This window comes from Zea mays, chromosome 6 (genome assembly GCF_902167145.1).
Source record: "Zea mays cultivar B73 chromosome 6, Zm-B73-REFERENCE-NAM-5.0, whole genome shotgun sequence".
NCBI classification, from domain to species: domain Eukaryota; kingdom Viridiplantae; phylum Streptophyta; class Magnoliopsida; order Poales; family Poaceae; genus Zea; species Zea mays.
The window spans coordinates 73,863,482-73,878,122 of NC_050101.1; positions in this window are offsets into that span (position 1 = coordinate 73,863,482).

Sequence of the window (14,641 nt, forward strand, 5' to 3'; positions counted from 1 at the left end):
GTTACAAAAATAGAGGAAAATAAGCAACAAAAATAAGTTATTTTCAAGCTAGGTTACAACATGAGTCTTAAGCCGCCCGATATGGTAGTACGATATATTACGATTGTTGGGGACTTGTTCTCAAATGCTATGAGTTAAGAACAAGGCAACACAAAAAGAGGTTAATGGTTAATGCACTTCGTCCTTCGAAGCATTATTTCCCTTAAGGTATAACGATCTTCGGATGAAGGTCATGAAGGATGTACCTTCATCATCACATTATATGTTAATGAAAGAAGAAGCATATGAAACATGAGAAATAACATGAATAATCATATGACATCATTAATATATCTTTATTATATCATCATGGATGAATAAGAACAATATTGAATTACATTTGTACCTTCAGCTTGACAGAAGGCAAAAGTCCAAGCGTGACGCACGAGCGAATACAAGCCAGCGTGAACAGTACGGGGGTACTGTTCACCTATTTATAGGCACGGGACATAGCCCGATCAAAATTACATTTATGTCCTCGACAACTAGTTACAATCATGACACAAATTATCGTGGACCGATTGGTCTTTTTCTCTTTAAGTCGGTGCAGCTCTTCGTCTCAAGGCATGTCACTATGCCGAAGCTCCCTGGATGGTAGCTTCGGCATGCACCTTCGCGCTGTATTTGCTTATGTACTGATCTTCCTAAGGTGTTTCTTTTTAAAGGACCTTTGGCGATGAAGTAGGCCTCCAACAGTAGCCCCTTCGCGGTGCTAGATCATTTTTCGTAACGAGCTTGATCCGTGAAAAATCTTCAAGGCTTCGGAATGCCGAAGGTCCGAAAAACACCTTCCCTGAGCTCGTTGCCGAGAAACGATTAAAGTATTCCGGGTGCGAGGTGGCCGACCACACAGCGGGTAATGGTCCACCGTTCAGCGGGTGCGAGTGACTGTTCGGCGGGTGCGGGCGACTTGGCGATTGACCTTCCCACCTACAGCACTATATAAACAGACGGATAGGTGTGAAGTTACCACAGCATTCATTACCATTGCACTGTTGTGCTATTGAAAAATTTAACCATAGCCAAAGCTTTTTCACCGCATTCTCGAGCAAACCGTCACTTTGAATTAGCTTTGTCAAAAAAGGGAGCTTTGTCAAAACTATAAAAAAACATCAGCTTCGTAAAAACCGTACAGGATTCATCATCAGATGGCCAGAGTACGCTCGACTGCGAGGGTGACCCGTGAAGAAGAGGAGACTGAAGCCACCGAGACAGCCCCGATCTCCGAGGTCATGAGACAATCGGGCTTAGTTGTGACGGAGGGAGCCTTTGAAGAAGGTGCACCTGCTACCGAAGCTGAACAAGCTGATGTTGAGGAAGAAAACGCTAATGAAGAAGAAGAGGATTATAGCATTCTGATCCCGTCAAAACCCAGCCACTTGGATTTTGAAAAATCTATTGTGTCTGAAGCCGACATGCCCATGATGATGAAGCTGGGTTACTTCGGAGAAGCTGAAAAGAAGCTTATTCATTTTGCCGGAGAAGAAACCACTCCAAAGCCGAAGGACGACGAAGTATTGGTTTTCAAAAGATTTTTCAGGGCAGAATTAAGGTTTCCTTTGAACGAGATGATTGGAGAGGTTTTGGATAATTTTGAGATTTTTCTTCATCAGCTGACCCCTAACGCCATTGTTAGGCTCAGCATTTTCATCTGGGCCCTTCGAAGCCAAGGGATGGACCTAAATGCTGAAGCTTTTTGCCGAGTACATGAGCTGCATTACCAAACAAAAGCCAGAGAAGATGGGCTGCATGAAAATTTTGGTTGTTATAACTTCGCGTATCGCAAGGATACGAAGGCTTCGGTCCTCAGCTATCGCACCAAGTGGCTAACTGGCTGGAAGAGCGAGTGGTTTTATATCAATGTCAATGAAAAGAAGAGGGAGAAGTTAAAGATGATGGTCATGAGCCCACTGAGTTTAAGCTTCGGGATGACCAGACCCTTGTGCAACATGAAGCCAGGGTCACCATGCCAGCTGGCCGTAGCAGAATTCAGAGTGGTGGATGAACATATCAGCGCCAGGGATTTAGTGCAAGAATACTTGGCCAACAGGGTATCTCCAATGTTGAGTGAATGGAGTATGCCGAAGCTGAAAGGAACAAAGAAGAAAAATGAACTTGTTTGATTGCCCTATCGCTTCAAGCTTGAGAAACAATTCAAAGAGCCTTGCCAAGAGTGGCTAGAGATGATTGAGACTATGTGCAACGAAATTTTGGGCAATTATACCAAAAAAGAAGATCAACTAATGACTGCAGCCTTCGGCACCCGACCAAAACGAAGGTTGAATCGGGTAATGGACGCTTTAAACTTTGAATACCCTGATTATGAACGACTAAGCAAGGGCGCCGAAGGGACAAAGAGAAAAAGGGTTATCAGTGTTCTGAGCAGACAGGCTGCTAGGATGGTGAAAGAGGACGAAGAAGCTCTAAAAAAGAGAAAATCTAGTCCTGAGCCGAAGGTGGCGACTTCTAAGAAGAGAAGGGCTGCAACTCCGGAGCCAAAAGCAGCTGAGATAGAAGAGGAAACTCCTTCAACGCCTTCTGCTGCTGAAGTAGAAGAAATTTTAAAGGTAATGGCTGAATCCTTACCTATCAAGCTGCTAAGTCCTCTGGGGCCACAACTAACAAAGCTTTTACAGAAGAAGGACGAGCCTTCGGCAGAGAAAAAGGTGGTTGGGCCAAAAAAGCGAAGAATTGTTACTGTTATGCAAGCCATTGAGGAAATGCCACCGCCGGCCTCAGCATCAAAAATGACACCAGCTGCCGAAGCTGCTTCTTCTGTCAAAGCTGCGACTGCCGAAGCTACCAATCTGGAGAGTACATTATCCGCTATTGATAAAGTGCTCTTGGATTTGGCCGCAGAGGAGACTGTTGCGACTGTAGAAGAAACCCTGGCCGCAGTGCCTGAGCAAGGGAAAGAAATGGCCGAAGATGCTTCGGAAGAAAAAGACTTCAGCTTCCAAAATCTAGTTGATCAAGAATTATCCAAGGCCGAGAAAGAGGAGCTACAGGAGTATGCTATATCTTGTGGCTACCAACCAGGAGCCATGCTCTTTGGTGGAATTAATGAGGAAGCCTTAGGATGTATTCGAGATCGCACTGGGGCGAAGATTATCAGCACTCTATCGAAGAGTATTGGTTTTCCGAAGCTTGAAGTTGATATTAGCAGATACCGATGACAACATATTGTCGGTAGCTTACTCTATTCCATTTTTAAGGTAAAGTTTTTTCCTCAGCTTTTACTGTTTTGTGATGAAGCAAAGATTTCTGATGAAGGTTATTTTGCATAGAGTATGCTGCTGAGCAAAGCCTTGAGAATGCAACAGGACCTCAAAGATAAGAAGAATGAGGTTATAATTGAGGGCTTGGAAGGTAAAATCAAAGATCATGAAGCTTCTCTAGAAAAGAAAGATTTTCTTCTTCAAACAATGGAGGGTTCATTGGCAGAAGCACAAGCTGAAATTACCAGATTAAATGATGAACTCCTCCAAAAATCAGAAGACTTCGAGCAAGAAAGGAAAAGTTTTGATGCAAGGCTTGGAGCCGAAGTCGAGAAGAACTCAAAAATGCAAGAATCCCTAAAAGAGATTCGGAATGCTTGCTTGAACTTCGGCAACCGCTGTGTGCAACGGCTAAAGCAAGTCTTTAACTCAGTGGGAGCCAGCTCTGAAAAATTTGAACCTTCGGTTGAAGACTTGCCAAGCACCTGCGAGCATATTGAAAGCGAAGTTGAGGCGCTTGGCGAAGTTATAGCTGGGCACGGCGACTTCTGTGCCCTGCTGGCTTCTCACGGCACAGCTGTAGCTTTTATGAAGGCTGGTTGGACACACGGGAAGATTGTAAACAGGCCGAACTTCAGTCTATCACCAGCGGACTTAGTTGATATCCTCAGCCTAGCCCGAAGTATTGGGAATAGATTTATAACACAAATTTGGATGAAGGGTGGGCGGGACTTAGCTGGTGACGAAGCTTGAAGTTATCTTAAGCCGGTATTAAACTTGTACATGTTGTTTACCTTCTCCTGAGATCACTTTTTACCTTATTACTGCTTTGTTGTGTACAGGATAACGATGCTGAAGGTCAATGATCTGAAGCTTGACGGAGACTGATGAAGCTGCTGCACAAAGCTTTAGAGACATTTGAATTATCTTTGTAAAAGATATTGTAATTTAGGAATCAAACATTACTCTGTAAATTTGTCTATACCTTGTAATATATTTTTACCTTTTCATCCGTGTGTGAATTGCTTTGATGTGGATGAAACTTATATGTTTTGAGCCGAAGGCAAAAAAAACACCTTCCCTTCTTTTCGTACACAACGAAGCATATCTTTGCTTCTTTATACTCATCGAAGCCTTGTCATCAAAGCCGAAGCATCTGTTTGTACTCTATGTTATGATGATGATGATCCTATGAATGTCTACATGATGTGTATGACTGCAATGAATGATGTGATGTAATGTGCAAATGAATGTCCAAACACACGCACACGAAGCCACACCCAGACTCTGCATCCCCTTAGGAACGTCTTTTGAGTCTTAAGCTCTGCATCCCCTTAGGAACGTCTTTTGAGCTTTTTCACCTTCTATTTCGGTGGTATAAGTTCTGCATCCCCTTAGTAACGACTTTTGAACTTCTTCGCCTTGTATTTCGGTGGTATTTGGCTCTGCATTCCCTTAGGAACGACTTTTGAGCAGAAAACTTACGCTGCGCTCCCTTAGGAACGACTTTTTGTAGCTTCGTCATGCTCTGCATCCCCTTAGGGACGACTTTTGAGCTTCTCCCTGCTTTTCCTCTTTTTTTTATCTCTGCACTCGATGGTGCATGCTCAGATTTTACATTTTACATCCTTTTGGGGGATTTGGCTCTCGTGGAGCTAAATAAGAAAGGAAAAATTACAAGCTATGGCCCCATTAAAAATCTTTCTCCCCCTTTGGAAAGGAAAAGGGTGTCATAGAAAAAAATGAAAAAAGATTACATCAAATTACACATAATATCGTCGAAGCTCATCCACATTCCAAGATCTGGGTATGTCGTTGCCGTCCATATCCTTCAATCTGTAAGAACCGGGCCTCGACGAAGATACCACCAGAAAAGGTCCTTCCCACTTCAGCTGCAATTTGCCTACTGTGTCCGGATTGGCCACTCCCCGAAGCACCAAATGTCCTAGCTTAATATTTTTCAACCGAACTTTTCTGTCACGCTATTTTATTGTTTCGGCTTGATATTTATTGATGTTTGAAAGTCGCCTAGAGGGGGGTGAATAGGCAAATCTGAAATTTATAAACTTTAAGCACAACTACAAGTCGGGTTAGCGTTAGAAATAAAACCGAGTTTGTTAGAGAGGGCGAAAACAAATCACAAGCAAAATGAAAGCGGATGACACGGTGATTTGTTTTACCAAGGTTCGGTTCTTGCAAACCTACCCTCCGTTGAGGTGGTCACAAAGACCGGGTCTCTTTCAACCCTTTCCCTCTCTCAAACGGTCACCTAGACCGAGTGAGCTTTTCTCCTTAATCAACGAGTCACTTAGACCCCTCACAAGGACCACCACAACTTGGTGTCTCTTGCGTTGATTACAAGTTGCTTGAGAACAAGAATGGGGAAGAAGAAAAGCGATCCAAGCGACAAGAACTCAAATGCACACGAAAATCTCTCTCTCACTAGTCACTAAGTGTTTGGAGTGATTTTGGACTTGGGAGAGGATTTGATCTCTTGTTTGTGTCTTGGAGTGAAGTATAGAGCTCTTGTATTGAATGCAATGGCTGAAAAACTTGGATGCCTTGAATGGTGGTGGTTGGGGGTATTTATAGCCCCAACCACCAAACCAATCGTTGGGGATGGGCTGATGTCGATGGGCGTACCGGACAGTCCGGTGCGCCAGCAACGTCACCCAACCGTTAGGGTTCTGACAGTTTTGACCATTGGAGCTCTAACATCTTGGTGCACCGGACAGTCCGGTGCCGCACTGGATAGGCACTGTTCATTGTCCGGTGCGCCTTCTGGCGCTGCACTGACTTCTACCGCGAACTGTAGCTCTGTCAGGGCACTGTGCAGTCGACCGTTGCGTTGATAGCCGTTGCTCCGCTTGGTGCATTGGACAGTCTGGTGGCACACCAGACAGTCCGGTGAATTATAGCGGAGTGCGCCTAGAGAAACCCGAAGGTGAAGAGTTTGAGGTCGATCCTCTCTGGTGCACCAGATACTGTCCGGTGGCACACTGGACAGTCCGGTGCGCCAGACCAGGGTTCTCTTTGGTTTCTTTTGCTCCCTTCTTTTTGAACCCTAACTCGGATCTTTTTATTGGTTTGTGTTGAACCTTTGGCACCTGTAGAACTTATATTCTAGAGCAAACTAGTTAGTCCAATTATTTGTGTTGGCCAATTCAACCACCAAAATCATTTAGGAAAAGGTTTGACCCTATTTCCCTTTCAATCTCCCCCTTTTTGGTGATTGATGCCAATACAAACCAAAGCAAATATATAAGTGCAGAATTTGAACTAGTTTGCATAAGATAAGTGCAAAGGTTGTTTGGAATTGAACCAATTTGTACTTTCATAAGATATGCATGGATTGCTTTCTTTCTTTTAACATTTTGGACCACATTTGCACCACTTGTTTTGTTTTTGCAAATTTTTTTGGAAATTCTTTTCAAAGACTTTTTGCAAATAGTTAGAGGTATATGAATAATATTTTGAGAAGCATTTTCAAGATTTGAAATTTTCTCCCCCTGTTTCAAATGCTTTTCCTTTGACTAAACAAAACTCCCCCTTAATGAAATTCTCCTCTTAGTGTTCAAGAGGGTTTTTACCATTTGAAAGAACATCAAATATTTTAGATACCAATTTTTTTGAAAAACTCCTCCTTAAAATATAGATACCAATTGAGATAGAATTTCTTAGAGGAATAACTAATTTGAAAGATACCAATTGAAAACATTGAAAACTTTGTTTTGAAAAAAATTTGAAATTGGCATGGTGGTGCGGTCCTTTTGCTTTGGGCTAATACTCTCTCCCCCTTTGGCATTAATCACCAAAAACGGAGTCTTTAGAGCCCTTTTACTTTCTCCCCAATGGTACAAATAAATATGAGTGAAGATTATACCAAAGTGGAGAGCGATGCGGAGTGACGGTGAAGGGTAAATAATGCCGACAGAGTGGAGTGGAAGCCTTGTCTTCGCCCAAAAACTCCATTTCCCTTTCAATCTATGACTTATCATAAGAATTTACTTGAAAATACATTAGTCATAGCACATGAAGGAAATATGATCAAAGGTATATATAAATGAGCTATGTGTGCAAAGTATCAATCAGAATTCCGAGAAACAAGAATGTATAGCTCATTCCTAAGTTTGGTAAAGGTTTTCTCATCTAGTGGCTTGGTAAAGATATCAGCTAATTGTTCTTTGGTGCTATCATAAGCAATCTCGATATCCCCCCTTTGTTGGTGATCCCTCAAAAAGTGATACCGAATGACTATGTGCTTAGTGCGGCTGTGCTCAACGGGATTATCCGCCATGCGGATTGCACTCTCATTATCACATAGGAGAGGGACTTTGGTTAATTTGTAGCCATAGTCCCTAAGGGTTTGCCTATCCAAAGCAATTGCACGCAACAATGGCCTGCGACAATGTACTCGGCTTCGGCGGTACAAAGAGCTACTGAATTTTGTTTCTTTGAAGCCCAAGACACCAGGGATCTTCCCAAGAACTGACAAGTCCCTGATGTGCTCTTTCTATCAATTTTACACCCTGCCCAATCAGCATCTGAATATCCTACCAAATCAAAGGTGGATCCCTTGGGGTACCAAAGACCAAACTTAGGTGTATGAACTAAATATCTCAAGATTCTTTTCACGGCCCTAAGGTGAACTTCCTTAGGATTGGCTTGAAATCTTGCACACATGCATACGGAAAGCATAATATCCGGTCAAGATGCACATAAATAGAGTAAAGATCCTATCATCGAACGATATACCTTTTGATCTACGGATTTACCTCCCGTGTCGAGGTCGAGATGCCCATTGGTTCCCATGGGTGTCTTGATGGGCTTGGCATCCTTCATTCCAAACTTGGTGAGTATGTCTTGAATATACTTGGTTTGGCTGATGAAGGTGCCCTCTTGGAGTTGCTTGACTTGAAATCCTAAGAAATACTTCAACTCTCTCATCATAGACATCTCGAATTTTTGAATCATAATCCTACTAAACTCTTCACAAGTAGATTTGTTAGTAGATCCAAATATGATATCATCAACATAAATTTGGCATACAAACAAATTATTTGCAATGGTTTTAGTAAAGAGAGTAGGATCGGCTTTGCCGACTTTGAAGCCATTAGTGATAAGAAAATCTCTTAGGCATTCATACCATGCTCTTAGGGCTTGCTTGAGCCAATAAAGCGCCTTAGAGAGTTTATACACATGGTTAGGGTACTCACTATCTTCAAAGCCGGGAGGTTGCTCAACATAGACCTCTTCCTTGATTGGTCCATTGAGGAAGGCACTTTTCACGTCCATTTGGTAAAGCTTAAAGCCATGGTAAGTAGCATAGGCAAGTAATATACGAATTGACTCAAGCCTAGCTACGGGTGCATAGGTTTCACCGAAATCCAAACCTTCAACTTATGAATATCTCTTGGCCACAAGTCGGGCTTTGTTCCTTGTCACCACACCATGCTCGTCTTGCTTGTTGCGGAATACCCACTTGGTTCCTACAATATTTTGGTTAGGACGTGGAACAAGATGCCATACCTCATTTCTCGTGAAGTTGTTGAGTTGCTCTTGCATTGCCAATACCCAATCCGAATCTCTTAATGCATCTTCCACCCTGTATGGCTCAATAGAAGACATAAAAGAGTAATGTTCACAAAAATGAGCGACACGAGATTGAGTGGTTACCCCCTTATGAATATCGTCGAGGATGGAGTTCACGGGGTCATCTCTTTGTATCGCTTGGTGGACTCTTGGGTGAGGCGGTCTTTGACTCTGATCATCTTCCTTGTCTTGATCAACTTTATCTCCCCCTTGATCGTTGTCCTCCTCTTGAGGTGGCTCTTCTTGATCTTCATTTTCATCACCTTGAGCTTGATCCTCATCTTGGGTTGGTGGAGATGCTTGCATGGAAGATGATGGTTGATCTTGTGCTTGTGTGGGCTCTTCGGATTCCTTAGAACACACATCCCCAATGGACATGTTCCTTAGCGCGACGCATGGAGCCTCTTCATCATCTAGCTCATCAAGATCAACTTGCTCTACTTGAGAGCCGTTAGTCTCATCAAACACAATATCACAAGAAACTTCAACTAGTCCAATGGACTTGTTAAAGACTCTATATGCCCTTGTGTTTGAGTCATAACCAAGTAAAAAGCCTTCTACAGCCTTAGGAGCAAATTTAGATTTTCTACCTCTTTTAACAAGAATAAAACATTTGCTACCAAAGACTCTAAAATATGAAACATTGGGCTTTTTACCGGTTAGGAGTTCATATGATGTCTTCTTGAGGATTCAGTGAAGGTAGAGTCGGTTGATGGCGTAGCAAGCGGTGTTGATTGTTTCCGCCCAAAACCGGTCCGAAGTCTTGTACTCATCAAGCATGGTCCTCGCCATGTTAAGTAGAGTTCTATTTTTCCTCTCCACTACACCGTTTTGTTGAGGTGTGTAGGGAGAAGAGAACTCATGCTTGATGCCCTCATCCTCAAGAAAGCCTTCAATTTGAGAGTTCTTGAACTCCGTCCCGTTGTCGCTTCTTATTTTCTTGATCCTTAATCCTAACTCATTTTGAGCTCGTCTCAAGAATCCCTTTAAGGTCTCTTGGGTTTGTGATTTTTCCTGTAAAAAGAACACCCAAGTGAAGCGAGAATAATCATCCACAATGGCTAGACAGTACTTACTCCTGCCGATGCTTATGTAAGCTATCGGGCCGAATAGATCTATGTGGAGTAGCTCAAGTGTCCTGTCGGTCGTCATGATGTTCTTGTGTGGATGATTGGTACCAACTTGCTTCCCTGCTTGACATGCGCTACAAACCCTGTCTTTCTCAAAATGAACATTTGTTAGTCCCAAAATGTGTTCTCCCTTTAGAAGCTTGTGAAGATTCTTCATCCCAACATGGGCTAATCGGCGATGCTAGAGCCAACCCATATTAGTCTTAACAATTAAGCAAGTATCGAGTTCAGCTCTATTGAAATCAACTAAGTATAGCTGACCCTTGAGTACTCCCTTAAATGCTACTGAATCATCACTTCTTCTAAAGACAGTAACACCTGTATCCGTAAAAAGACAGTTGTAACCCATTTTGCATAATTGAGAAACTGAAAGCAAATTGTAATCTAGAGAATCTACAAGAAAAACATTGGAAATAGAATGGTCAGGTGATATAGCAATTTTACCAAGTCCTTTGACCAAACCTTGATTTCCATCCCTGAATGTGATAGCTCTTTGAGGATCATTGTTTTTCTCATAGGAGGAGAACATCATTTTCTCCCCAGTCATGTGGTTTGTGCACCCGCTATCAATTATCCAACTTGAGCCCCCGGATGCATAAACCTACAAAACAAGTTTAGGCCTTGTTCTTAGGTACCCAAACGGTCTTGGGTCCTTTCACATTAGAAACAAGCACCTTGGGTACCCAAACCCAAGTCTTGGAGCCCTTGTGTTTGCCCCCAACATATTTGGCAACTACTTTGCCTAATTTGTTAGTAAGCACATAAGAAGCATCAAAAGTCTTAAATGAAACATTAGGTTCATTTGATGCAATAGGATATTTCTTTTTAGGCATTTTAACATGGGTGGAATGTCTAGAGCTAGAAGCCTCACTCTTATACATAAAAGCATGATGGGAAACAGAGTGTGTCTTCCTAGCATGAATTCTCCTAATCTTGTGCTCGAGATAACCAGCAGGATATAAAATATAGCCCTCGTTATCCTTAGCCATGGGAGCCTTACCCTTAACAAAGTTAGATAATTTCTTGGGGGCATTAAGCTTGACATTGTCTCCCTGTTGGAAGCCAATGCCATCCTTAATGCTAGGGTGTCTCCCATTATAAAGCATGCTACGAGCAAATTTAAATTTTTCATTTTCTAGTTCATGCTCAGCAATTTTAGCATCTAGTTTAGCTATATGATTATTTTGTTGTTTAATCATAGCAATGTGATCATGGATAGCATCAACATTAATGTCTCTACATCTAATATAAATAGTAACATGATCAACACTAGATGTAGATGGTTTGTAAGCATTTAATTCATCAATCTTAGCATGTAACATAGCATTTTCATTTCTAAGATTGGAAATAGAAATATTGCAAACATTTAAATCTTTAGCCTTAAAATTTAGTTTATTATTCTCAATCTTAAGGCTAGAAATTGATTCATTCAACTTGTCAATCTTAGCAATCAAACTAACATTATCATTTTTAAGATTGACAAGAGAATCATCACAACCATTTAATTTTTCAACTTTAGCAATTAATTTGGCATTTTCAATTATAAGGTTAGAGATAGTGTCATGGCAAATGCTAAGCTCACTAGTTAATTTTTCACATTTCTCTACTTTCTGAGCATAAGCATTTTTCACCTTAACATGTTTTTTGTTTTCCTTAATAAGGAATTCATCTTGGCTATCCAAGAGTTCATCCTTCTCATGAATAGCTCCTATCAATTCATTTAATTTTTCCTTTTGTTGCATGTTAAGGTTGGCAAAAAGAGCAAGCAAACTATCTTCGTCATCATTAGAGTTATCCTCATCACTAGATGTTGCATATTTAGTGGAGGCTCTAGATTTTACCTTCTTCTTTTTGCCGTCCTTTGCCATGAGGCACTTGTGGCCGACGCTGGGGAAGAGGAGGCCTTTGGTGACGGCGATGTTGGCGGCGTCCTCGTCGGAGGAAGAGTTGGTGGAGCTCTCATCGGAGTCCCATTCCCGACACACGTGGGCATCGCCGCCCTTTTTCTTGTAGTATTTCTTCTTTTCTTTCCTCCTTCCCTTCTTGTCGTCGCCCCTGTCACTATCACTTGATAATGGACATTTAGTAATAAAATGACCGGGCTTACCACACTTGTAGCAAACTTTCTTGGAGCGGGGCTTGTAGTCTTTCCCCCTCCTTTGCTTGAGGATTTGGCAGAAGCTCTTGATGATGAGCGCCATTTCCTCGTTGTCGAGCTTGGAGGCATCGATGGGGAGCCTACTTGATGTAGACTCTTCTTTCTTTTCTTCCGTCGCTTTGATTGCAACGGGTTGCACCTCGGGTGTGGAGGTGGCGCCTCGCTCGATGATTTGTTTGGAGCTTTTGATCATCAATTCAAAGCTCACAAACTTTTCTATAACCTCCTCGGGAGACATTAGCTTGTATCTAGGATCTCCACGAATTAATTGAACTTGCGTAGGATTACGAAAAACGAGTGATCTTAGAATAACCTTGACCATTTCATGGTCATCCCATTTTGTGCTCTCGAGGTTGCGCACTTGGTTCACCAAGGTCTTGAGCCGGTTGTACATGGCTTGTGGCTCCTCTCCTTAGTTGAGGACGAACCGATCGAGCTCCCCCTCGATCGTCTCCCGCTTGGTGATCTTGGTCACCTCATCCCCTTCGTGCGCGGTCTTGAGTACGTCCCAAATCTCTTTGGCACTTTTCAACCCTTGCACCTTATTATACTCCTCTCGACTTAAAGAGGCGAGGAGTATAGTAGTGGCTTGGGAGTTGAAGTGCTGGATTTGGGCAACTTCGTTCGAATCATATCCTTCATCCCCTACGGATGGTACCTGTGCTTCAAACTCAATAATGTCCCAAATGCTAGAGTGGAGTGAGGTTAGGTGACGCCTCATTTTATCACTCCACATACAATAATCTTCACCGTCAAAAACCGGTGGTTTGCCTAATAGGACAGAAAGTAATGGAGTACGTTTAGAAATGCGAGGGTAGCATAAGGGGATCTTACTAAACTTCTTGCGCTCATGGTGCTTAGAAGTGATAGACGGCGCGTCGGAGTCGGAGGTGGATGGCGACGAAGAGTTGATCTCGTATTAGACCACTTTCTTCATCTTCTTCTTCTTGTCACCACTCCAATGCGACTTGACGCGGGGAGGTGATTCCTCCCTTCCTTTGGCGTCGGACTCCTTTGATGGAGCTTTCCCATGGCCTGTGTTCATTTCCATCTCCCTCTTGGCGGATCCTCCCGACATCACTTCGAGTGGTTAGACTCTAATGAAGTACCGGGCTCTGATACCAATTGAAAGTCGCCTAGAGGGGGGTGAATAGGCAAATCTAAAATTTATAAACTTTAAGCACAACTACAAGTCGGGTTAGCGTTAGAAATAAAATCGAGTCCGTTAGAGAGATGCAAAAACAAATCACAAGCAAAATGAAAGCGGATGATATGGTGATTTGTTTTATTGAGGTTCGGTTCTTGCAAACCTACTCCCCGTTGAGGTGGTCACAAAGACCAGATCTCTTTCAACCCTTTCCCTCTCTCAAACGGTCACCTAGACCAAGTGAGCTTTTCTCCTTAATCAACGGGTCACTTAGACCCCTCACAAGGACCACCACAACTTGGTGTCTCTTGCGTTGATTACAAGTTGCTTGAGAACAAGAATGGGGAAGAAGAAAAGCGATCCAAGCGACAAGAACTCAAATGCACATGAAAATCTCTCTCTCACTAGTCACTAAGTGTTTAGAGTGATTTTAGACTTAGGGAGGATTTGATCTCTTGTTTGTGTCTTGGAGTGAAGTATAGAGCTCTTGTATTGAATGCAATGGCTGAAAAACTTGGATGCCTTGAATGGTGGTTGTTGGGGGTATTTATAGCCCTAACCACCAAACCAACCGTTGGGGATGGGCTGCTGTCGATGGGCGCACCGGACAGTACGGTGCGCCACCGGACACTGTCCAGTGCGCCAGCCACGTCACCCAACCGTTAGGGTTCTGACGGTTTCGACCGTTGGAGCTCTGACATCTTGGTGAACTGGATAGTCCGGTGCTGCACCGAACAGGTACTGTTTACTGTCCGGTGCACCTTATGGCGCTGCTCTGACTTCTGCCGCGAACTGTAGCTCTGTCAGGGCACTGTGCAGTCGACCGTTGCGCTAATAGTCGTTGCTCCGCTTGGTGCACCGGACAGTCCGATGGCATACCGGACAGTCCGGTGAATTATAGCGGAGTGCGCCTGGAGAAACCCGAAGGTGAAGAGTTTGAGGTCGATCCTCCCTAGTGCACCGGACACTGTCCGGTGGCACACCGGACAGTCCGGTGCGCCAGACCAGGGTTCTCTTCAGTTTCTTTTGCTCCCTTCTTTTTGAACCCTAACTCGGATCTTTTTATTGGTTTGTGTTGAACCTTTGGCACCTGTAGAACTTATATTCTAAAGCAAACTAGTTAGTCCAATTATTTGTGTTGGGCAATTCAACCACCAAAATCATTTAAGAAAAGGTTTGACCCTATTTCCCTTTCAATGTTCTCCACAGCCTGAAGTCTGGTCCCCTCTATAGTATCTTTTGCTACGTGATAATCAGCTTCGTCTTCTACCGAAGCTGCTGTTCTTATTGACCCTGCTTTAGCTTCTTCTGGAGTTATAGCTTCGTCACCAAATAATAGTTTGAAAGGTGTAAAACA